The sequence below is a fragment of the Pan troglodytes genome, chromosome 16 (assembly GCF_028858775.2).
Source record: "Pan troglodytes isolate AG18354 chromosome 16, NHGRI_mPanTro3-v2.0_pri, whole genome shotgun sequence".
NCBI lineage: Eukaryota > Metazoa > Chordata > Mammalia > Primates > Hominidae > Pan > Pan troglodytes.
The window spans coordinates 44,905,180-44,929,198 of record NC_072414.2 but is presented as its reverse complement, the minus strand read 5'-3'; the positions used below and the strand labels follow the sequence as shown (position 1 = coordinate 44,929,198).

General features: G+C 39.9%; 1 pseudogene; it reads left to right on the top strand.

Annotated features, from left to right (window-relative positions):
• Positions 1-596: 596 nt before the first annotated feature.
• LOC453449 (elongation factor 1-alpha 1-like) lies at positions 597-2,301 on the top strand (annotated as a pseudogene).
• Positions 2,302-24,019: the final 21,718 nt, after the last annotated feature.

Below are 24,019 nucleotides of genomic sequence, written 5' to 3'. Positions count from 1 at the left end.
AAAGAAAGGAAGGAAGGGAGAAAAGGAAGGAAATTATCATTTGCTGAGCTCTGCACTGGTGTATCTCATCTGATCTTCAATGATCCCTAAAAGATAAGAATCATTCTCTGCTTTTAAAAGATGAGGAAACTTAGACTCAAGGAGAGTAGGCCGCTGATGGGTCACAAAAGCAGCGATCAAACTTCACAGTTGTAACTTCAAAGCTCATGAATGTTCCATTGCACAAAACTCCTAAATTAGACATTCCACTACTACAGAAGGAAGAATCAAATCTTCTGATCAGCCCCAAATAAAATCATATATTTAGTAAAACAACAGATATGAGTAGATTTCAGATGCAGAAAATATTTATCTTGCCATTAATACATCCAGCTAGACTGCAGTGGTACCATAGTCTCAGAGCAGGCCATCTTAATTGAGTTAATGACTTCCATTCATCTGTGTGATTCCTCATTGATGTATTTTCCACATTATTCAGTATGTTTCACTATTGTCATCAAAAACCGGGCCAAATTAGGCAGTTTCATGAGATTTGTAGATCAGCAGCCCTTTAGCTGATACAATAAAACCATGTAAAAAGTATATAGTGCTTTTTCCCAATGGGTTTGCCACCAGAACACAGGTGTCATGAAAACTACCCCTAAAAGCCAAAATGGGAAAGGAAAAGACTTATATCAACATTGTCATCATTGGACGCATAGGTTCGGGCAAGTCCACCACTGCTGGCCATCTGATCTACAAATGCAGTGGCATTGACAAAAGAACCATTGAAAATTTGAGAAGGAGGCTGCTGAGATGGGAAAGGGCTCCTTCAAGTATGCCTGGGTCTTGGATAAACTGAAAGCTGAGCGTGAACACGGTATCACCATTCATACCTCCTTGTGGAAATTTGAGACCAGCAGGTACTATGTGACTATCACTGATGTCCCAGGACACAGAGATTTCATCAAAAATATGATTACAGGGACATCTCAGGCTGACTGTGCTGTCCTGATAGTTGCTGCTGGTGTTGGTGAGTTTGAGGCTGGTATCTCCAAGAATGAGCAGACCTGAAAGCCTGCCCTTCTGGCTTACACACTGGGTGTGAAAGAACTAATTGTTGGTGTTAACAAAATGCATTCCACGGAGCCACACTACAGCCAGTAGAGATATGAGGAAATCATTAAGGAAGTCAGCACTTACACTAAGAAAATTGGCTACAACCCCGGCACAGTAGCATTTGTGCCAATTTCTGATTGGAATGGTGGCAACATGCTGGAGCCAAGTGCTAACATGCCTTGGTTCAAGGGATGGAAATTCACCTGTAAGGATTGCAGCGCCAGTGGAACCACGCTGCTTGAGGCTCTGGACTGCATCCTACCACCAACTCGTCCAACTGACAAGCCCTGCTTCTCCAGGATGTCTACAAAATTGATGGTATTGGTACTGTTCCTATTGGCCAAGTGGAGACTGGTGTTCTCAAACCTGGTATGGTGGTCACCTTTGCTCCAGTCAACATTACAACTGAAGTAAAATCTGTCAAAAGGCACCATGAAGATTTGAGTGAAGCTCTTCCGGGGGACAATGTGGGCTTCAATGTCAAGAATGTGTCTGTCAAGGATCTTTGTCGTGGCAAAGTGGCTGGTGACAGCAAAAATGACCCACCAATGGAAGCAGCTGGCTTCACTGCTCAGGTGATTATCCTGAATCGTCCAGGCCAAATCAGCCCTGTCTACGTCCCTGTCCTGGATTGCCACATGGCTCAACTTGCACGCAAGTTTGCTGAGCTGAAGAAAAGATTGATCGCCATTCTGGTAAAAAGCTGGAAGATGGCCCTAAATTCTTGAAGTCTGGTGATGCTGCCATCGTTGACATGGTTCCTGCCAAGCCCATGTGTGTTAAGAGCTTCTCAGACTATCCACCTCTGGATCGCTTTGCTGTTCGTGATATGAGACAGACAGTTGTCGTGGGTGTCATCAAAGCAGTGGACAAGTAGGCTGCTGGAGCTGGCAAGGTAGCCAAGTCTGCCTAGAAAGCTCAGAAGGCTAAATGAATATTATCCCTAATACCTGCCACCCCAGTCTTAATCAGTGGTGGAAGAATGGTCTCATAACTGTTTGTTTCAATTGGGCACTTAAGTTTAGTAGTAAAAGACTGGTTAATGATAACAATGCATCGTAAAACATTCAGAAGGAAAGGAGAATGTATTGTGGACCACTTTGGCTTTCTCTTTTGCGAGTGACAGTTTTTAAGTTATTAGTTTTTAAAATCAGTACTTTTTAATGGAAACAACTTGGCCAAAAATTTGTCACACAATTTTGAGACCCATTTAAAAAGTTTAATGAGAAAAAAAAAAAAAGAGCATATAATGGTGTTGGTATGAGAGCTTCCCACGCCTGTTCTAGTCAATGAAAGGAGGTACTTATAACCACTTCCAATTAAAATAACAAACATTTCTACAAGGACTTCACTGCTCTCAAAGCACTATTCACTATGCTATTGCATTTATCCTGATAGCAAACTCATGCTCAGATAAGGAAACAGATTGCTTAACTTGTCCAAGTTCATACACACACCAAGTGACAAAAATAAAATTCCAACAGAGGTCTTCCAGCTCAACTGCCTATACTCTTTCCATTCTAACAAAGCCTTTAGTACATTTAGGGCAAGTGATTTCTAAGAGCAATGCATCAATATTCAGAGAAAGATCGGCCTTCCCTCGAAGGGGCAGACCAGGCAAACATCCAGACCTCATAACAATTTAAGCTTTCTCGAAATGGAATGCTGGTATGGAGGAAGGTGGAGAAAGGATTTTCAGAGAGTGGGGTTTAGCAATCTATTCTATGCATTAACTCACAAGCACATGTTGAGGAAGGAAATAGGCTAATCCTCCTCATTCCTTCATTTGTTCATTCATTCAACACATGTTTCTGAATACCGCCTTTAGGAAAATATTATGCAAGCACTGAGGATAGAATAGTGAATGACACACATTGACCTGCCCTTGTGGAGCTCACATTTATGAAGATGAGTTGGACGTTAAACAGCTAGCATCATGAGCAATCATCTCACTACCATCAATATAAGTGAAAACTAGTTGTAAGAATGCAGTGCTACAGGAGGACTTGACCAGTGCCAGGGGACTAAAAATGCCCTTTCTAAGACTGAGACATGTACATTAATATACGAGGCAAGAGTAAATAAAAATCACAAAGCAAAACATTAGGAAATCAAGGGAATTTTCCATTCTTGCCTCCATCCTCAAGGCTCCTTCTTGCTTGGTTTCCCATGCTCTATTAGCCAAATGCCATAGCTAACAAAGCAGATGGCTACCATAATGGTTATTAGCTGAACCATCATTCAGCATTTGCCTGGTCTAACTCATAGCCTCTTTGGAGAGCTGTAAACATATAATTTTGACAGGTTAGAGGCAGCCTTACTGACATGCCTGATGGTTTTCTTCCAAGTCAGATTTTAAATCATAGCTAGTCTGGCAGGTGTTGCAGGGACCACCCCTTTCCCTTTCCTGTCTCTTTGTACAATTCCTCACACTAAGCCATATGTGGCCACTGCACATGAAGCCACACAAGACTCCACATCCCCTGACTTCTGTGTCCTCTCTTTTTTTTTTTAACTATTTCCTGTTCTTGGATATTGCTATAGACTGAATTGTGCCCCCTAAACTTTCTATGTTAAAGCCCTAACCCCAAATATATTTCACGATAGGACCTTTAGGGAGGTAATTAAGTTAAAATGAGGCCATAAGGGTGGGGCCCTGATCTGATAGAATCAGTGTCCTGATAAGGAGAGACATCAAAGAGCAATCTCTCTCCACACCCTTACAGAGGAAGGGCTTTGTGAGGACAGCGAGAAGGCACCCATCTGCAAGCCAGGAAGAGATACTTCACTAGAACAAAGCCTGTTGACACCTTGGTCTTGGACTTCCAGCCTCCAGAACCGTGAGAAAAAAAATTTCTGTTGTTTAAGCCATACAGTCTCTGATGTTTTTATGGAAGCCTCAGCTGACAAGAATATAAACTTGAAAACAGAAATCTGCCAGGTATAGCACATCCATAAAAAGTGTTAATGGGGCTGTATATGAGTATTACAAAGGTAGTAACTGTACAACTTGTGCTCCCGGCTCTAGAGGCTGGGAAGAGGAAATGGCAGTAGCTGGGGGAAAAAAATCATTGAGGGGATTGTCCAGATAGGAAGACTATAACCTTCACAGTTCCCACTGCATCATTGCAGGCAAATGACAACAATTTTAGATATCTGCTCCTAAACCTTGTTTTTAAGTTATCTTCACCATATTCCATAATTATATATTCCAGGAAGGCCCTTTCTGAATAATTTTGGAATGGTTTATATCAGAAAGAGCCGTAGCTATCGAGTTCCTGGGAGCACGCTCCTCACCAGAAGACAGAGAGTACAGTCATTGTTTGCCAATAAGGAATTAATCTGGAGAGAGAAGAAGCTTTAAAGAAAATATTTTGATAAGGCTTTTAGGATTTGGTAAGCCAAATTTCATGGAACTTGATATCCTTGGTAGCCATAGAAATACCAGACGTAGCTATTGTCTCATCTTCAATTGTAGGAGCATTTAAGGGAAAGGGTCCAAATCATACAAGTTTATCTGTAGCTGTAAAACAAAAATTAGTCTTTCCTTGAGATAAATTGGAAGCAGACAGAATGCTTTACTTAGGATTAGGTATTCTTCTTGCAGGATACTTAATACTGAGTAACCTGAAGGAACAGGGCATTGTATCTGTCAGTTATGTTTAATAATTCTGTATAATAAACCACCCTAAAACTCAATGGCATTCAACAATAAGCATTTTTATTTCTCACTCATAAATCAGCAGGTTAGCAATGGCTTGGCTGGACTCAGCTGCAAGTTAGATTCAGGTCTGCTCCACCTCTCTCCATCCTCCTTGGACACAGTAGCTACCCAGACATATTATTCTCATCGAAAAATTGGAAGCACAAGAAGACAAGCACAACTCCAGCAAGACACTTTAAGCCTTTTCTTTAAGTCTTGGTCAAAGCAAATCACACAACTAAGCCCAAGATCCAAGTGCAGGCAGGGAAGGACATCTCACCCACCATGAGGCCAAAGCAAGTTATAGGGCCAAGCCCAACATCAACAGGGTGGAAAGATTTACTTCTCCAGTGTGGGAAGGTGGGGAGGAGAGTGAATATTTGCTTAACTATAATCTAACTAACCACAGGGATATTATTATCTCTATTTTACAGTTAGGAAAACAGATCACTCACCCAAACTGCAGAGCTACAGTGTGAACCCAAGCTTATATTTTTTCCAAAGTTCATATTCTTTCCATTCTGCTGCCCTCTAGTTAATGGAAGGGAAAACATAGGGAAACATTGTCAAAGTGGCAATAGGCGCAATGGATTGAAGGGACATAGTTATAAACTAATACAGGGGTTGGGGGTTGGGGTGCCCAGTGGTGGAAAAATGAGATAGAAGCTAGTCTATCAAATACATGTTGATTTCACCCATTGAAAAAAATATATATTTACTGAGCGCCCACAATGCACTAGGTACTGTGGTAGGATTTGTCATCCCAGACAGGCATCTGTCAATGCTTGATGAAAATTGGTTCAGTGAAACCAAGTTTTACAGGCTGTGCCAATGACCTTCCAGGTCCTTTGGAAGGCATGTTCCCTTCTGCACACCTTGCCATCTAATCCCACACTGCCAGACCTAACCCCCACCAAGACCTCCTCTACCCCCCAATCCCTCCTCCACCACCAGCCAGCTCAGCACCTTTAAGTTGCCTGATACTATTTGGTATTATTATTTGTGCCAAATGATAAATAAAAGCTTTATCACATCTTAAATATAAATAGTTCATGCAAATCAATAAGAAATATATAAGCACCCTATAGAAAAAGATCAGTAAGATCATGACTACTCAATGAACAACAAAAAAAGAAAATCATGAAAAAATGTTTAACTATAAGTGTCCATCAGCTAAGACCAAGCACCACAAGACCATTCTGACATGTAGCCCATACTGGAATAACTTCTTAAGCCAGCCAGCATTTTCTACCCCAGAAATGACCCTCCCTACTACAGTTTTCATACAGTCTCTCCTACCACCACACTCTCATCCTTACAAATATACACATCCTCAGCTCTCCTGACCACAATCTCTGCTGGTCCAAAAATTATCTCATAATAAATTCTTCGATTACTTCATACAGCCCATATTGTGCTCAGCTACCTTGCAGTCTAGTCTTGCTTGAAGCAATTTAAATATTTCCTGAAGTCGCTCAAAGACTTTACTCATAAGACACAGCAAAGCTTTTTAAAATCCCTTTTACCATCATTTCTCCTTATCCCACTTGTCTCTAACATTTCTTTCTTCTCTCTTCCTCTAAACTCCCCACACAATTCTCTGGAATCCAGCCTCCATGGATTCCCTTTTTCTGATCTTTCCCTGCACTCCATCCTTTTTTCTATCAATGCCCTAGGATCTATTCAGTGAGCCAGATGCTGTTGGCCTCATGGTCTTTGTTGCTCGCACTGCCCTAAAATGCTCTTCACCTGGATACCCACTTGGTTCGTTCTTGTTCCTCCTTCAGGCCTTTATGCAAATGCCACCTTTGCTGTGAGGCCTTTTCAGCCCATGCCAGGGAAAACAGCATGTTCCCATCCCACACTTGCTACTCCCTGTCCTCCTTCCCTGCTTTCTCTATAATTGTAGCATGTATTTGCATCTGACATGCTATCCATTTTATTTCTTTGTTTACCTTTTATCTCCCCTCGGTGGAGTGCGAGATACATGAAGGTGGGGGGATGTTGTCTGTTTTGCTCATGCTGTTTCCCCAGCAAAGTGCCTGGCATTTAGGGTGCCTTCAAAAATAGGTATTCACCCATTATGTTTGTTCTGCATAATAAAGGACCAAGAAGAAACTGGCAAAATTGATGATGATGAAGGTGATGAAGGGGAGGGAAGCCGTGGACACTCCACATGTAATATCTTTTTTCTTTGTTTGCTTTATTGCACTGTAGCACTGTCTTTGGCCTGACCCAGGCTGCAGGATACTCCTACCAATACAGGCACCTGCCCACCTGTCTCTTCTGGACCACCCTATAATCACTCTGTGTTCCCTTGTTCCCACCATATTCCTCAGTGGTCTGAACCTGTTCTGTTTCATCCTCTCAGGAAGAGGTAATACCTTTGTTCATTTTTGATACGTTAAGCCTACAATTCCAGTGACCCTTTCTAGTGCAATGTGGTGTGCCTGGGCTTATTCTTAAAGGACTTCCCACAGAGACAGGGCTTTACCCATAGGAATAAGTCTCTAATGGTTAGAAACTATGGCCTCCAAGCCAAGATATACACCTGAGACACCATCAGCCATAACTCCTCTGGAGAAAAGCAGCTCATTTTTATGCCATATGAGAGGACTTTCTCTGTCATGGAAACAAGGTCATCCAAATAGACAATAAGATCACTGATCTCTGTGACGTGACCATGGAGAAACACCAAAGTGCTCTGCCCTCAATGTAATGCCATTAGAATGTTTCTGAGCACAGACATGTCCTGAAATATAGTTGAGAGATTATCAACAGATGTATATTTTACCCTTGTTCTTCCTATCTCTCGTTTACCATAGATAATTGGGAATTGACTGAATCAGATGGACAGTAAATAGAATGTCAATTTATTTCTACTAAAATCCAATCAACTGCTTATACACCTCTCTTTCCTCACCCATTTGTTTACACTGTTAGGTAAAAAAAAAAATAAGGTATATATGTATTAAAATATATGACTTACATAACTAGAAGTCTAAAGTTAAATTTTAAAGCACCAAGAAAAAATTATAGGTAAATACTTACCTGACTTATGTGAAGGAAATAATATTTAATCATAAAAAGAAAGAAATAAACAGCATTGAAAAAGATGTTTTCTTTCAAAATATAAAACTTCATAACTATCATTTATACAAAATGGTGAAAAGCTTTAATGCATTTTATATATAAAGAGTTCCTATAAATAAATAAGAAATATATCAGTACCCTGTAGAAAAAAATAAGAAAAAAAATAGTCAATAAACAAAAAATGAATAAATAACAAAAAATGTTTAACTTCAGCAATAATCAAGAATGTGCACACATAAGCAAGATGGGTCCCCAACAAAATACTAGCAAACCAAATTCAACGGCACACAGAAAAGATCATACAACATAATCAAGCGAGATTTGTCCCTGGGGTGCAAGGATAGCTCTGCATACACAAATCAATCAATGTGATATACAACATTAACATAATGAATGATTTTTTAAAATCACATAATCATCTGAATAAATGCAGGAAAAGCATTTGAAAAAATTCAACACCTTTTTATAATAAAAAACACTCAACAAACTAGGTATTGAAGGAATGTATTTCCTATAATAAAAGCTATATATAAAAAGTCCATAAACTAAAAGCTTTTCCTCTAAGATCAGGAATAAGGCCAGGCTATCATCTCTTACTTCTGCTCAACATAGTATTAAAAGTCCTAGCCAGAGTAATTAGGCAAGAAAAAGAAATTAAAAGCCTCCAAATTGGAAGGAAAGATGTAAAATTGTCTCTGTCTGTAGATGACATGATCCTATATATAGCAAACCCTAAAGGCTCCACAGAAAAACTCTTAGAACTAATAAATGAATTCGGTAATGCTGCAGGATACAAAGTTGAGATTTTAAAAAATCAACTGCATTTTTACATACTAACAAATGACCCAAAAGAAAATTAAGAAAACAGTCTCATTTATAATAGCATTTAAAAGAATGAAATACATAGAAATAAACTTAACCAAGGATGTGAAAGACTTGTACACTGAAAACTATAATACACTGATGAAAGAAATTTAAAAAGAGACAAAGAAATGGAAAAAAAATCTCATGTTCATAGATTGGAAGAATTAATATTGTAAAAACATCCAAAGCAATCTACAGATTCAATTATATTCCCAAGAGAATCCCAATGGCATTTCTTATAGAAACAGAAAAAGAAAATCCTAAAATTCATATGAAAAAACAAAAGGCCCAGAATAACCATCATAATCAAAGCTGGAGGCATCATATTTCCTGACTTAAAGACATATTACAAAGCTACAGTAATTCAAACAGCAGGGTACTGGCATAAATACAGACATACAAACCAATGAAACAGAATAGAGAGTCCAGAAATAAATCCATGCATATACTGTCAACTGATGTTCAATAAAAAATACATGACGGAGAAAAATGATCTCTTTAACAAATGGTGATGGAATAACTGTATCCCAGAGGCAAAAGGATGAAATTGGATCCCTCCTTAACTTGTACTATACACAAAAATCGACTCAAAATAGGTTAAAGACTTAAATGTAAACCTGAAACGGTAAAACTTTTAGAAGAAAAAATACAGGAAAAGCTTCATGAAATTGGTCTTGGCAATGATTTTTTGAAAATGATACCAAAAACACAGACAACAAAAGCAAAAACAGACAAATGGGCACAACAGCAAACTAAAACTCTTCTTCCCAGTAAAAATAAATTAATAAATAAATAAACTAAGTGAAAAGGCAACCCATGGAATGGGAGAAAATACATATACATAATAAGGGGTAGTTCTCAAAATACATAAAGAACTCCTCCTACAACTCAATAGCAAAATAATAATAATAACCTAACTAAAAAGTAGGAAATTGACTTGAATAAATATTTCTCCAAAGAAGACATACAAATGTCCAATAGATACATGGAAAAGTGTCAACACCATTAATTATCAGGGAAATGGAAATCAAAACCACAATGAGATATCACTGCACACATGTTAAGATGGCTATTATCAAAAAACAAAAGATAACAAGTGTTGGCAAGAATGTGGAAAAATTGGAATCCTTGTACATTGTCAGAGGGAATGGAAAATGGTGCAACCACTATAGAACTACCGTATGATCCAGCAATCCCACTTCTGGGTATGTATCCAAACGAAATGAAATCAGAATATCAAAGAGATATCTGCAATCCCATGTTCATTGCAACATTATTCAGAATACCCAAGGTGTGAAAACAACCCTAATGTTCACCAACAGACAAATGGATAAAGAAAATATAGTATACACATATAATGAAATATTATTCAGCCTTAAAAAGGGAGGAAATCCTACCATTTGCAACCACATGGATAGACCTGGAAAACATTATGCAAAGTGAGATAAGTCTATTACAGAAGGACAAATACTGCATGATTCCACTTATATGAGGTATCTAAAATAGTCAAACTTATAGAAGCTGAAAATAGAGTGATGGTTTCCAGGGAATAGGGCGAAGGTGAAATGGGAAGTCATTCAATGGGTACAAAGTTACAATTGTACAAAATAAATAAATTCTAGATATCTACTGTACGACATAGTGCCTGCAGTTAACAATATAATGTTGTGCACTTAAAAATTTGCTAAGAGGTAGATCTCATGTTAAATTCTTGCTCATATCACAAAAAAGTATTGGGACACAAAGTAACTTTTGGAGATGACAGATATGTTTACTACCTTGATTATGGTGATGATAGCCCAGGTATATGCACATATTCAAATTCATAAAATTGTATACATTAAATATATATCCAGTTTTGTATATCAATTAAAACCTCAATAAAGCTACAAAAAAGATGGTGTTTTCTGCCTATTCAGCCTGTAAGGTTTTTTAATAATTATACTCAGTATCAATGATGATACAGCAAAATAAATATTTTTATACAATGTTACTGAAAAACTAACGTTGCCTTTCTGGAGGGTGATTTAGCAATCTATAAGTATTCATATTTTTATATAATAATATCCTTATTAATTTATTCTAAGGAAATAATTGGGGATTTGCAAAAATATTTATTTATAGCAATGTTTGTTTACTATAGTGTTCTTTATGTTTGAAACACCCTAAATGGAAACACCTATAGTGTTATTTATATTGGAAACACCTAAAATTAACAATAAAGGAAGGCTAAGCAAATGGTGACAGTTATACTATGCAATCACTGAATATATTTAATTATGGCAGACTGTACTTTGCAAAAATGACTGCAGCAACATTTCTGGCCCACGTGCCCTTCCAAAGCCTTGCCATTTCCCATTTGTAGCAGGCTAACTAATAGCTCATATTTAGAGAGACGTTTGAAGATGCAAGGCTGCTGGCCTTAAAGATGGAGAATGAGGCCACAAGCCAAGAACTGAGGGCAGCCTCTAGAAGCTGGAAAAGCAAGGAAATGGATTCCTCTCTCAAGCCTCCAGAGGAGGCAGCCCTGCCAACACTTTGATTTGGCCCAGTAAAACCCATTTCAGATTTCTAACCTTCAAAACTGTAAGATAATAAATCCCTGTTGCTTTAAATTTGTAGTAATATGTTAGATCAGTGATAGGAAACTAACACAGTACTTGAGAGGTCCATGTCTCAAAGGGAGACATATGTCTCTCCTTGAAACTGGGTGGGCTTTTGAGACTGCCTTGGTGAACAGCATGTGGTAAGGAAATGCTATGTGACTTCCAAGACTAGGTCACCACATAAAAGGTGAGTTGGCATCAGCCTGGCCTTTCTTTACAGACATGCACTTTTGGACCTGGGCTGTCATGTAAGGAACATGGCCATCCTGAAGCCACCATGCAGGAGAGAGCACATCACAGAAAGAAATGTCCAAAAGCTTAGCTGTTCCAACTTTCTGCTGTTTAAGCTTTTCCAGCCTAGACAGCAGACCTGTGAGTAAGCAACCTTCAGATAACCAGCCCAAGCTACCACCTGACTGCAACTGCATGAAAGGCTCTGAGCAAGAACTACTTAGCTGAGCCTAGTTAACTTCCAGAACCATGACAGACAATGAAACCATGATTCTGTTGTTCTATGCCATTAGGTTTCAGGGTGGCTTAGTTAGCATCAATAGGTAACCAATACATTAATGATAAAGAGAAATGCTCAGAATATAATACCAAGTTCAAAAGTACAGAAAACCAAATCCTGCATGTTCTCACTTATAAGTGGGAGCTAAATGAGAACACATTAACACATAGAGGTGAACAACAGACACTGGGGCCTGTCAGACAGTGGAGGTTGGGAGGAGAGAAGGGATCAGGAAAAATAACTAATGGGTCGCTAGGCTGCTGCTTTGTGAGCACCAGACCTGGCTTTAGTTTTCATGGATAAACAACCAGCACTGGGTGGGTTGTGCCCCACCTTGAAATGGTGGGGTGTAGAGTGCGGGATCTAGACAGCAGACTTGTGAGTAAGCAACCTTCAGATAACCAGCCCAAGCTACCACCTGACTGCAACTGCATGAAAGGCTCTGAGCAAGAACTACTTAGCTGAGCCTAGTTAACTTCCAGAACCATGACAGACAATGAAAACATGATTCTGTTGTTCTACGCCATTAGGTTTTGGGGTGGAAAGTGACAATACCTGAGTGGTGAAATAATCTGTACAACAAACCACCAGGACACAAGTTTACCTATGTAACAACCCTGTACATGTATCCCTGAACTTAAAATAAAAGTTAAAAGAAAAACAACAAAATTTGTAAGTAGGCTACAAGCTAAAGTGCGTGTGTGTGTGTGTGTGTGTGTGTACGTGTGTGTGCATACAGAAAAAACTTGGAGTCACCAATATGCATTTAGTGGTTATCTCTGTGTCCTGGGTGAAAACATTAATATCTTTATAGTTTTCTATATGTCCAAACAAATACTTGTCTATACAATAAACAAGCATTACTTTTGTAACCAGGGAAAAATATTTTTAAGCTCTTTAAATACCATTACTTCTAAATCTATCACAAGTGTAGAAAACATGTGAGCACATCCTGTGTGTGAACACATGTATGTGCATCTCCAAGATAAAATCAAGAGGGGAAGGGGCTACTTGATTAATCTGAGCAAGAACATGAACCTTTAAACCCTGCTTTTATTCTTCCTTTTCCTACAGAGGAGATGGCAGCAAATACCTTCTAATGTGAAGTCCAATTCCTAATCCTTTTAGCCACTCCCAATTCAACTATAATTGACTGATGCAACTAGGCTTGGATTCTGTTCTGTGACACAGATAAGAGATTATCTATAGCTTCTCCTGGACAGAGGAATGTCAGCCACTCCTTTTAGAATTACCCCCTTTCTCTGTGCAGAGTGCCTAAAAAGCACCCCATTTTTGCTGTCTCCCATCAGTATCTCAGAAAGATGAGTCCCTGGAGAAGGGTCGGAGGTGAGATGAGAGAATGGAAAGGAGGTGGAGATCCTTGGTCCTAGGATGCTACAGTGCCCCATTTAATTCTCATGGAAACCCTTTGGGGCATAATTAACAATCCCCTTTTTACAAATGAGAGCATTTAGGCTCAGAAAGATTAAGCAATTTACTCACGTCAAAGAGCAAGTAAGTGGCACAGCTAAACTTCTAATACAAAGTTTCTTATCATGGTAAAACTACACCTCTTTTCCTTCACCTCAATTTCCTAGTACCTACTTCAGAGTTGTAGTGTGTGTTAAATTATTGAGTATACATATCAAATTTTATCATTTCATATTATGCAGAACAATGGCTCCCACGTGAGCACCCTATATTAGTGTTAGCTGTCATTTGAGTTGTTATGAATCAAGGTCATACAGAGAGCACAGGTAGGCACTAGAGGCTGTCAACTGTCCTCCCTGCAGAGATCCAGCACTCTGCACCCCACCATTTCAAGGTGGGGCACGACCTACCCAGTGCTGGTTGTTTATCCATGAAAACTAAAGCCGGGTCTGGCGCTCACAAAGCAGCAGCCTAGCGACCCACCCCAGACACACATTCTCCTTGCTCTTTTTCAAAAAGCACAATAGCTCTCACACAGTCCAAGGACTATCATTAAAAGTCAGCCTCTCCGGAACGTGCCGATTCTGGTGGCGCTGACAAGTGACGGCGGGAGGAGGGGCTCCCTCAGCTCCCCCCCGCCCCCCCACCCCCGCCAACACAAACTGGCTGTTTCTATAAAATAAATGAGGAAGGAAATGGTGTTGCATTGGGATCTGCCTTCTAAATGCACTGAAAACTGAGGCTCCTGTCTTTTGGCATTTCCTAAAAGGCCTCTGGAGCTTTCCTTGCCAAGCCTCGATATTGAGGGTAGTTTTAGCTGTTTAAGCCTTCCTCTTCTAACAGGGGTCAAAGGGCTGGAAAGATCTTCTCAAAAGGATAGAGAAGGAATCATTAAAAGGGAGGAGAAGGAAAGTGACAGAAGGTCAGCCTCTTTTTTCCTAATGGGTGCGTCCCTGAGGGGTCAGGCCCAGTGGCCGCGCGCTGCACAGGCACCTGGCTTCCGAAAACCTGCAGCAATTTGATTAACACTGCCCTGAGAGGGAGAGCAGAGGAAGCTCTAAGGAGCAGCCCAGGGAGGGTGTGGGGAAGAGAGAAAACACAATAGAAATCTGATTGTGATAAGTAAATTTCATTGATCGCATTAACATAAAACGATAGTGTTTCAGTAAACCAGAGAGAGCAAGCACTTGAAATCGTGTTTTGAGTCTGTCATAAAGCTTATTTCCTTCACATATAAATTTGACCCAAAAATGTGACATTGCTTAGCAAGAAGCTTTGTATAAGGACTGGTTTGGGATTAAAATTCATCTTTGCATGCAATGCAAGCACACAAATAGTGAAGGTTTTCACTGATTTTTAGTCAACAAGCAATAAACTGCATTTGCACCCACACACCTACTCCTAACACCCCATCTGGTAACATTTCCACGTTTCAAGGAAAGAAATCAATAGCAATAATCCGTGAGGGACTCATAGGGTGTATTTTTTTTTTTATCACACTGCCATTTTAAAAAAATTTTCACCTATCTACTTAAAGCAAAATATTGTTATTTTTGTATATTCACATGAAAATCTCAACATTATTACTGGGGGAAAAGAATTAGAGGAGAAAGGGAGATGAGTCAATTAAAACAAATGTGGGAAAATATGTTCAAAACACATGTTTTTAACAATAAGGTTCTATTTGAACAACTCAAGCAATAATCAATGCACAAGCTGAAAAATCCCCAGTCAACCCACATATTCAAAATTATATTTTGACTCTGTTTCTATGGAAAGAACAGCTAAAATGCATGTGGATGTCACTTCTCAAAGGAAAAAGCCATCCTGCTTTCAACTTGCAGTGCAGGGAGAAGACACCATCCCCGAACCCTGAAATTTAGAACTATGTCATTGCTGATTTTCTGTGCAAGAAGGAAATATGATTCTTTGTTACTGCTCTTATTTATTGCAGACCTTGTCTGGAATCTGGTATTGAAGGCATGCTTGATGAGTTGCCGCCTTGAACTTTCCCACTGATCAATGCCAGCGCTGCTGCTGCATGAAAGAATAGCTTTCCCGAGGAGCCACTATCACACGGAAACCAGCTACCCAGCACGCTTTTTGAAAAATGGGCAAGAGCCTTGTATGCTTAAGCTTCGAAACATGTTCCCACCCCCACCCCCAAAAACTGGCAAATGGTGACTGACCATCTGAAAATTGGAATGTTACAAGAGCAAGAGGTAAGGTCAAAAGCAGAAATCCTCCTTTCTGTAAAATGATCAGACACCATAGGATGAAAACATGCGGGGAAAAGGAAAGCTAATGTGAAGTGAGAGGACAGGAATCATATTTCTTCTCAGCAGGGTGACAAATAAAAAGTTGCCTTTCCTTTTCTGTGCAAATAAACTTTACTTTAGGAATTGTGGCAGTGGGTTGGTCTCCCATAAAATAGGTTTTATCTGCTGCAGTGACAACCTAAGGCAGGGAGGGGTTACAGGCAGGGTAATTGCCATCGTTTCCATTATTTTTGTCAATATTTTTGTTATTTTGTGGAGAGATTGCAGGGGAAGTCTAGACAAATGCTATTAGGAATGGGGCTAAGAGAAAGGGTTTAATCCAATTCTTGGGCAGTTCGTGTGGAAAGTATGTGTCACTGGAGTAAGCTGGGACAAAAATCCTCAAATATACCCAGGTCGGTCTCTGTAAAAACCCCAGGCTGTCCACACCCTCTACACTTTAGGGGCTTCCCTGAATGGGATGCCCGTGATGAAAACATCCACCAGGAAGAAAGTGGCCTTTGAAAAAGACGTACAATAAGCCGTCCATGGCTGTTGAAAGCCAGTGCTTTTTGGAGGGCCATAACCAACCACCAAAACCTATGAGCAATCGGACCCACAAACCATGAAACTCCATCTATCTTAAGAAATGAAACAAGAACAAGATCTGAGCTTCAGTAGGTTAACCTAACTACCTTCACCCACTGTCCATCTTCCTGGGCTTTTCCCAGGCAATAAGTACTTTAACTAATCACTAATCCTGGCTGGGCGTGGTGGCTCATGTCTGTAGTTCGAGCACTTCGGGAGGCCAAGGCAGGAGGGTGGCTTGAGCCCAGGAGTTCAAGACCAGCCTGGGCAACATAGGGAGACCCCCATCTCTACAAAAAAAATAAAAATTAGCTAGGTATGGCGGCATCCACCTGCAGTCCTAGCTACTCGGAAGGCTGAGGCAAGAGGATTTTTTGAGCCTGGGAGGTCTAGGCTGCAGTGAGCTATGATTGTACTACTGCACTCCAGCCTAAGTGATTGAACAAGACCTTATTTCTAAAAAATAATTAAATAATAAATAGACAAAAATAAAAAATATTACTAATCCCATTGTGAGCCACTTCCATGCCTTATGTATTTTGTCTCCCTCCTCCAGACACTCCTGACACTTGCTGTGTCCTACGGTCATGATTTGTGGGTATGCTGCTCCTTCCTTTCTAGACTTCCAGCTGCTCCATCTATATCTTTTCCCTCTTTGTATCTGCTGTGGCTCCCAGCTCTGAGCTTCATACAGAGTAGACACTCAAATGTTTGTTGAATGACTGATTGAATGAATGAATATAAAGGGCCTCATCCCTAAGTATTACTATCAAAAAGTCACAGCACTATAAAGACACATGCACATGTATGTTTATTATAGCACTATTTACAATAGCAAAGACTTGGAACCAACGAAAATGCCCATCAGTGATAGACTGGATAAAGAAAATGTGGTACATATACACCATGGAATACTATGCAGCCATGAAAAGAATGGGATCATGTCCTTTGCAGGAACATGAATGAAGCTGGAAGCCATCATTCTCAGCAAAGTAACACAGGAACAGAAAAACCAAATACCGCATGTTCTCACTTGTAAGTGGGAGTTGAACATTGAGAACACATGGACACAGAGAGGGGAACAACACACGCCAGAGCCTGTTGGGGGTGGGGATTGAGGGGAGGGAACTTAGAGGACAGGTCAATACATGAAGCAAATCACCATGCACACGTATACCTATGTAACAAACCTGCACATTCTGAACATGTATCCTGTTTTTTTTTTTTTAGAAGAAGAAATAAAATAAGAAAAAAATAGTCACAGCAGAAAATTTCCTCCAGCTCCCATCCCTATTCCAGACTTTCTGGCCCATCTCTAGGCCTCTAGACACACTCAGGCAGGCAGCACCCAGCAAGAGACGTTTTGGATTTCTGTCCCTATTCACTAAAACCAGCCAGAAGCTTCTTGCTCCTCCACTCTGCCTGGCTCTTCCTCAAGCTGTTTTTCTGAACTTGGAATAATATTGCCACAGCTGCCACAGCTACTAGGCCCAAAAGAGAATGGATGGTTAAATTGTGTGGCTCTGTGCTTACCCTGAGCACAATTTTGTACTTACCTTCCAGCTCCCTCCACATCTAGCTGCCACCTCCACACCTCCCCACCTCCCCTGGAATTACATTCCCCCTAGATGCAGTTCAGGCAGCAGCCCCCTTGACTGATGCTTCCCAGGTCAGATCTGGTCCTGTGCAGCATACAGTGCCTACCACAACCAGAGCCTTCATTTATACCCACAGGCTCAATCCTAGTCAGCAATCCTAGTCCCTAGCCACACCAGCCACCATGGACCAGTGAAGCTTACAGCCACTGTCAGAGAGAACTGCTATATATACCCCAATTCTTACTCCAAGGCTGGGAAGGCAGGTCTCTGGGAGCAAACGTAGGGAGTCATAAGTTACAAGAAGATCATGTCCTATTTTTCTTGCAAAGTCACCATAATCAGCATTTGCTGAAGTGGTAAGACTTGGCACCTGCCCATGTGGTACCCAGAACTGAAGAGAATGCATCCATGATGCAATCCCTGACTTCAATGCATAACACCTGTGCATAGTTTGTTCTTGTGTTTGCAAAGTTCCATCAGGCACATTTCCACATTTAATCCAAAGCCCGAAGAGGCAGGTAGGACAGCTCTAGTTGTAGTCCCATGTTACCCTTGAGAATATGAGGTACTTCCCAGAGAGAACCATACATTACACACACATATTTTTATATGCACATGCTTAGACTGAGACCAACATATATTTGCCAAAAGTAGAATATCTCAATAAGTACTGTTGAATGAACAAACTTGTTGGATGTGTTCTCAGGTTCAGACTGAGGCAGTTAGCCCATTTCATGCTAAGCCATTGAAACCTCAGAGCAAGTAATCAAGGATTGCTGCTCCCTCCATGCCAGGGATTCTCAGCAGCAGGGGCAATTTTGCCCCCCACCCAGACCTCCAGGGATATTTGACCATGTCTGGAGAGGCATTTTTGGTTGTCACAACCAAGGGAAATGCTATTGGCATCTAGTGGGTCGAGGCCAGAGATGCTGCTAAACATCCCACAATGCACAGGACAGTCCCTCACACCCACCACAAAGAATCATCCTGCCCAAAATGGCAGTCATGTTGAGGTAGAGAAGCCCTGCTCTATACTCTGCATTTGAGCAGCCACCTCTAATGGACTGCAGTTTATTAGAGGTCCCCATCAATGCACAAAAGAAGGATCCAGGCCATCCTTAGAAAGTATCCTGAAATCTGTGAATGGTATCTTTTTACTCCCAGGTTATCTTGTCTTTATCCTCTCTCCTATCTCCAGAGACACAAAAGGTGGCACACATTAGTCCCTTTCCTTTCCAAAAAAAAGTAGCCAAACGACTATGCAGACAGTCTTCAATGCCTGATCCGTGGAATAGAGGAGAGCCTCAAAAAAGGCTCCTAGGAAAGAAGAGTGGCAGCCCAGGGTCTTCCTGGAAAGGGAAATGCACTCCCTCCCTCCCACAAACTTCCCCTGGCCCTGCAAAAAAAGCATTCTGGTTCCAGACAGATCTACTTTCTAAGCTTTGGAAGACAAAGTCAATTCATAAAGAATAGAAGATACTATGATTGAGGCCGTTCCCTATCAATGAATAAATGTGAATCCATTCATGAAGACACAGAGTGATTCTCACTTCATCCTTCCACCCTCATGACCATAGCACACTGTCCTGGAAAGCAATTGCTCACATCCTCACACCTTCTCCTGACCACCCTCTATAAGCCCCAGTTTCCATGAGCAAGGTGCCTATGGACCCAACCCAGGGAGAGTTCAAGCAAATAGACAAATGATATCCTGAACAAGAGGGACAGTAACATGAAAAAACAGGCCAAAATTTTTCTAATTGACAGATAATAATTTTACATATTTATGAGGCACATAGCGATGTTTTGATACAGATAATGTATGGTGATCAGTTTAAGGTAATTAGCATATCCATCATCTCAAACATCAGTCGTTTCTTTGTGTTGGGAATATTCAATATCCTCCTTCTAGCTATTTGAAAATATGTAATATATCACTGTTAACTGTAGTCATCCTTCTGTGGTATGGAACACGAGAACTTTTCCTATCTAGCTGTAATTTTGTATCCTTTAACAAATCTCTCCCAAACCTCCCTTCTCCCTACCCTTCCCAGCCTCCAGTAGCCTCTGTTCTACTTTTTACTTCTATGAGATCAACATTTTCAGTTTTCACATATGAGTGAAAATATGTGGTGCTTAACTGTCTGTTCCTGGCTTATTTCACTTAGCATAATGTCCTCTACTTCCATCCATGTTGCCACAGATGGCAAGATTTCATACTTTTTATAGCTGAATAGTATTCCATGGTGTATATATACCACATTTTCATTTATTCATTCATCTGTTGCTGGACACCTAGGTTGATTCCATATACTGGCTATTGTAAATAGCACTGCAATAAACATGGGGGTCCAGTTATCTCTCTAATATACTGATTTCCTTTCCTTTGGATAAGTTCCCAGTGGTGGTATTGCTGCATCATATGGTACTTGTATTCATAGTTTTCTGAAAGACCTCCATACTGTTCTCCACAGTAGCTATACTAGTTTACATTCCCACCAACGGTGTCCGAGTCCCTTTTCTCTGCATTTGTTGGCTTTTGTCTTTTTGATAATAGAAGAGGAAGGATATTTAGCTTTCTTTCACCTCCCACTTCAGGTGTACAGTGCACTTTTACCCCTCCACATCAATTCAGACCCATCCAATACCAATCATTCACTGTTTAGTATAATAAATGTCCAAGTCCACTTGAAACTACTGGGAGCTAATTCCAGAAGCTATCTTCTTCAGCCTTACCGAGTGCTATTTTACCAGTGGCTAATATTTATTGGACACGTCTCATATACTAGATTATTGGCACTTCACAACTTTAACTTCAGTTAAATCTCTCAGTTATCTTAAGAGGTAAAATTATTATGCTGATTAGCCACATTTTACAGATAAGGAAAGTGAAGCACAAAACATTTAAGTATCTTTCCCAGCTAGTAAGTAACTAAGACAAGATTTCCATCCAGGCAATCTGGATCCAAAGTCTGAGCTTTTAACTGCTCTGCTATTTGGCTTTAAGCTGTATCTTACCCAGAAGTACTGAAGCAAGAGTACTCTAACCAGGGATCAGTGTAGCATATTATGTGTGGGCTGTAAGCCTACTTTTTCTGATCTATAAAATGAGAATAATTAAAGGACCCACCTCATGGTCATCATGCCCAATAAATTAAATAATACGTGAAACACTTATCCCAGGTCCTGGCACAAAAGCTCACTAGAAATGTCAGCCATTATTATAATTCTTATTATTATCATCATCACAAAGCTGATGAGTGGTGGAGTCAGAAAGCAAACTCAGTTTTCTCCAGCTTCAAAGTCTAAACTCAAGAACTATCAATGGAGAAAAAAGAAATCTTTCAAAAATTAGCTTAACTATTTAGAAAACTGAGCTGCTTCTGCATTAAAGATAACTGCCCAACACACAAAATATTTGATACCTCACAATAATTTGATGGCCTTACTTTTTCTAATATTAAACTGGGCTTCATGAGCTCCTAGCTTATAACTCAGGTAAAAAGATTGCCCGCACTTTAAGACCTCAAAGAAAGGATGACAATGACTACATAAGTCTGTGCTAAATTTAAAGCTAACATTGGAGGCTTATGGTCTGAACATTATGTGACTTTGGTCCTGAGCCAAAGAATCATTAAGCCTTAGCGCTTAACCAAAGGGACTTCCAGAGGTCACACAGCCATCCCTCTGTATCCACAGGAACAGAAGCTCGCTTTACTTCACTCAGCAACTTGGCACCTACTGATAATAGAAAGCATTACACTGCAACTTAATGCCTTTTCAGAACATGTGGAAAAGATAAATAGAAATTATAATCCTTAAAAAACTAATTGCCATTTATATAAATGAAGCTATTTCAAATTCAATTCTTACATCTTAATATAATTCCTTATTTTTTCTTTTTTGTTTTTAGAGATAAGGTCTCACTCTGGAGTGTAGTGGTGTGATCATAGCTCTCTGCAGCCTCAAATGCCTGGGCTCAAGTGATCTTTCTGCCTTAGCCTTCCAAGTAGCTAAGACTACAGGCATGTGCCATCACACTCAGCTAACTTTTTTTTTTTTTTTTTTTTTTTTTTTTTTTTTTTTTGTAGAGATGGAGTCAAACTCTCAAGCATTTGAGTTCGGCCTAACCCAGACTGGTCTCAAATGCCTGGCCTCAAGTGATCCTCCTGCTTTGGCCTCCCAAAGTGCTAGGATTACAGTCATGAGTTAGTGTACTCTAATTCTTGTATTTTTCTGGTCATTCTTCTACTACAGTTTTCCAATTCTTGAAGCAATCAAACTTGTTACAGGTTTAGTACAGTGTCACTGCAGTGAGAAATCTCAGCGTGCCTAACACAGTATTTGGCACACAATAAATGATCACTAAAGAAATGGTGATGGCCATGACACCTGGCAGCTCATTTAAAGTCAGACTTTGAAGATAATTCCCTGTCCTCCTCATTTGAGCTAATAAGGAACACCCACATCAAGTTGATAATGGGTTCTTGAAACACTTCTACATGACAATTAAAATCTTATTAGCAGTTATCATGATCTAAACTTTGTTTTACACTTATATATAGCAGGCCACCCCGAAGAAGCCTATCTGCCATTTGAATCTTCACTGCACACCGTTTGCTGAGCTACCGTGTTGTATTAATTACATGATCTTTGTAGTTAGATCATGGAGTTGTTCAACCTTCTTGGCCATGTTCAGTGTACAACCTGCACAGCTGTACACAATGGCTCTGATCTTACAGTCCAGGAAACATTTTAGCAAAAGCAGTCAAGTATTTTCTGAGAAGAGCCCAGTTGTATTTTTCTGAACCACTTGGGCAAAAAGTAGAGAAGTTATTTTCGGTAAAATTCCTAATAGACATGGAAAAGTGAAAGCGAATCCCAGCAAATCTCAAAGAAGATGATGCAGTGGAAACCATGAGTTAAGAGTCCCACCAGTTTCAGCATGTAATTCACCTGTAATTCTAATATTCTGCGTGGGAGCTCTCTCCTGGGACCATGTCCTGGCGGCAGCACTTCTGGTCCTGAAAAACACAAAGTGATGTTCTTTAAAGCTCAAAAAGCATATACATGTTTTTGTTGGAAAGTGGTCCAAGCAAACAGCTTTCACTTCTTCCTCTTACCTTCACCCTATAATTTGGCAAATGCAAATTCTATGTCTTTCCTTGTGTACACTTCTACTGTCAACACTAATTAACTTATAAGAGTTTCCATTTTTCAAGTTCTTTAATTTAATTGTGTAATTGCAAATGTCTTAAACCAGCAACACTTCTGTTAAACCTCTTTATGTCTAGAGAATGATTTCCACTTGAATTAGGTGTGTCTCTTCTGAATGCCTAATTTAGGTGTAATGTTCTAACTAGAAAATCAAAACAACGGGAAGGTTTTGATTTTTAGAAATTTTATATTTTAATATGTATGACTACTTGTTGCTACCTAAGTTGGGATTTGTTCCTAAAAACCATTTTCTATCCAAATAGCTCATTGAATTTTATAAATATATTAGGTTGTAAAGTTTAAACATCCCTGAGAGGTTTATTTAATCCAGTAACTTGTCTTCACTCAAGTAAATCACCTAAATAGATGAGATCTTCTGCTCCTTGGCTCTCTTGCTTTAAAAGAGTGAAGGCATTGCGTCTAGGGCACTTCTAGGAATCTGACTGGATGGGGGACCAAAGAAAGACAAGATACGGAGGAAAGCTGAAGACCAAGACGGTTGGGCTTTTGTTTTAGAGGTGGGAGAAACATGAGTGTGCTGGAACTTGAGAGAAAAAAGCCAACAAAGCTAGAGAGATTGCAGGCACAAGAAAGAGAATAACCAGTAGAGTGAGTCCCTGAGGGGGCGGCAGGGGACAGAAACCAGGAAACGGTAGAAGAATTAGTTTTATACAGGAGAAGAAATGCTTTACCTGGTGGCATTTTGTTGTTGTGTAGTGAGAAGCTGAAGGAGTTCTGAAAAGTTGCTCTCTGTTTCCTCTGACTACACTATTATCTTAGTTAAATCATCATAAAGTAGAGAAAATTCTTGGGTTTAAATTACCTCTAGAAACCATTTTAATCTTTGTACTGTATCTCACTTAACCCTAACCGGCAGGGCACATTCTCTTCTTCCACAATTATGCATTAGTATTCATTTGCAAATATTTTTCCTTATTGCTCATAACATATCAAAAAATTTTATGTTCTCTGGGATTTTATTAAAGAGAAATTTGCAAGCCATTAGTATTTTTAATTGCTGCACTTTCAATATAGATGTGAACATTTTTTGC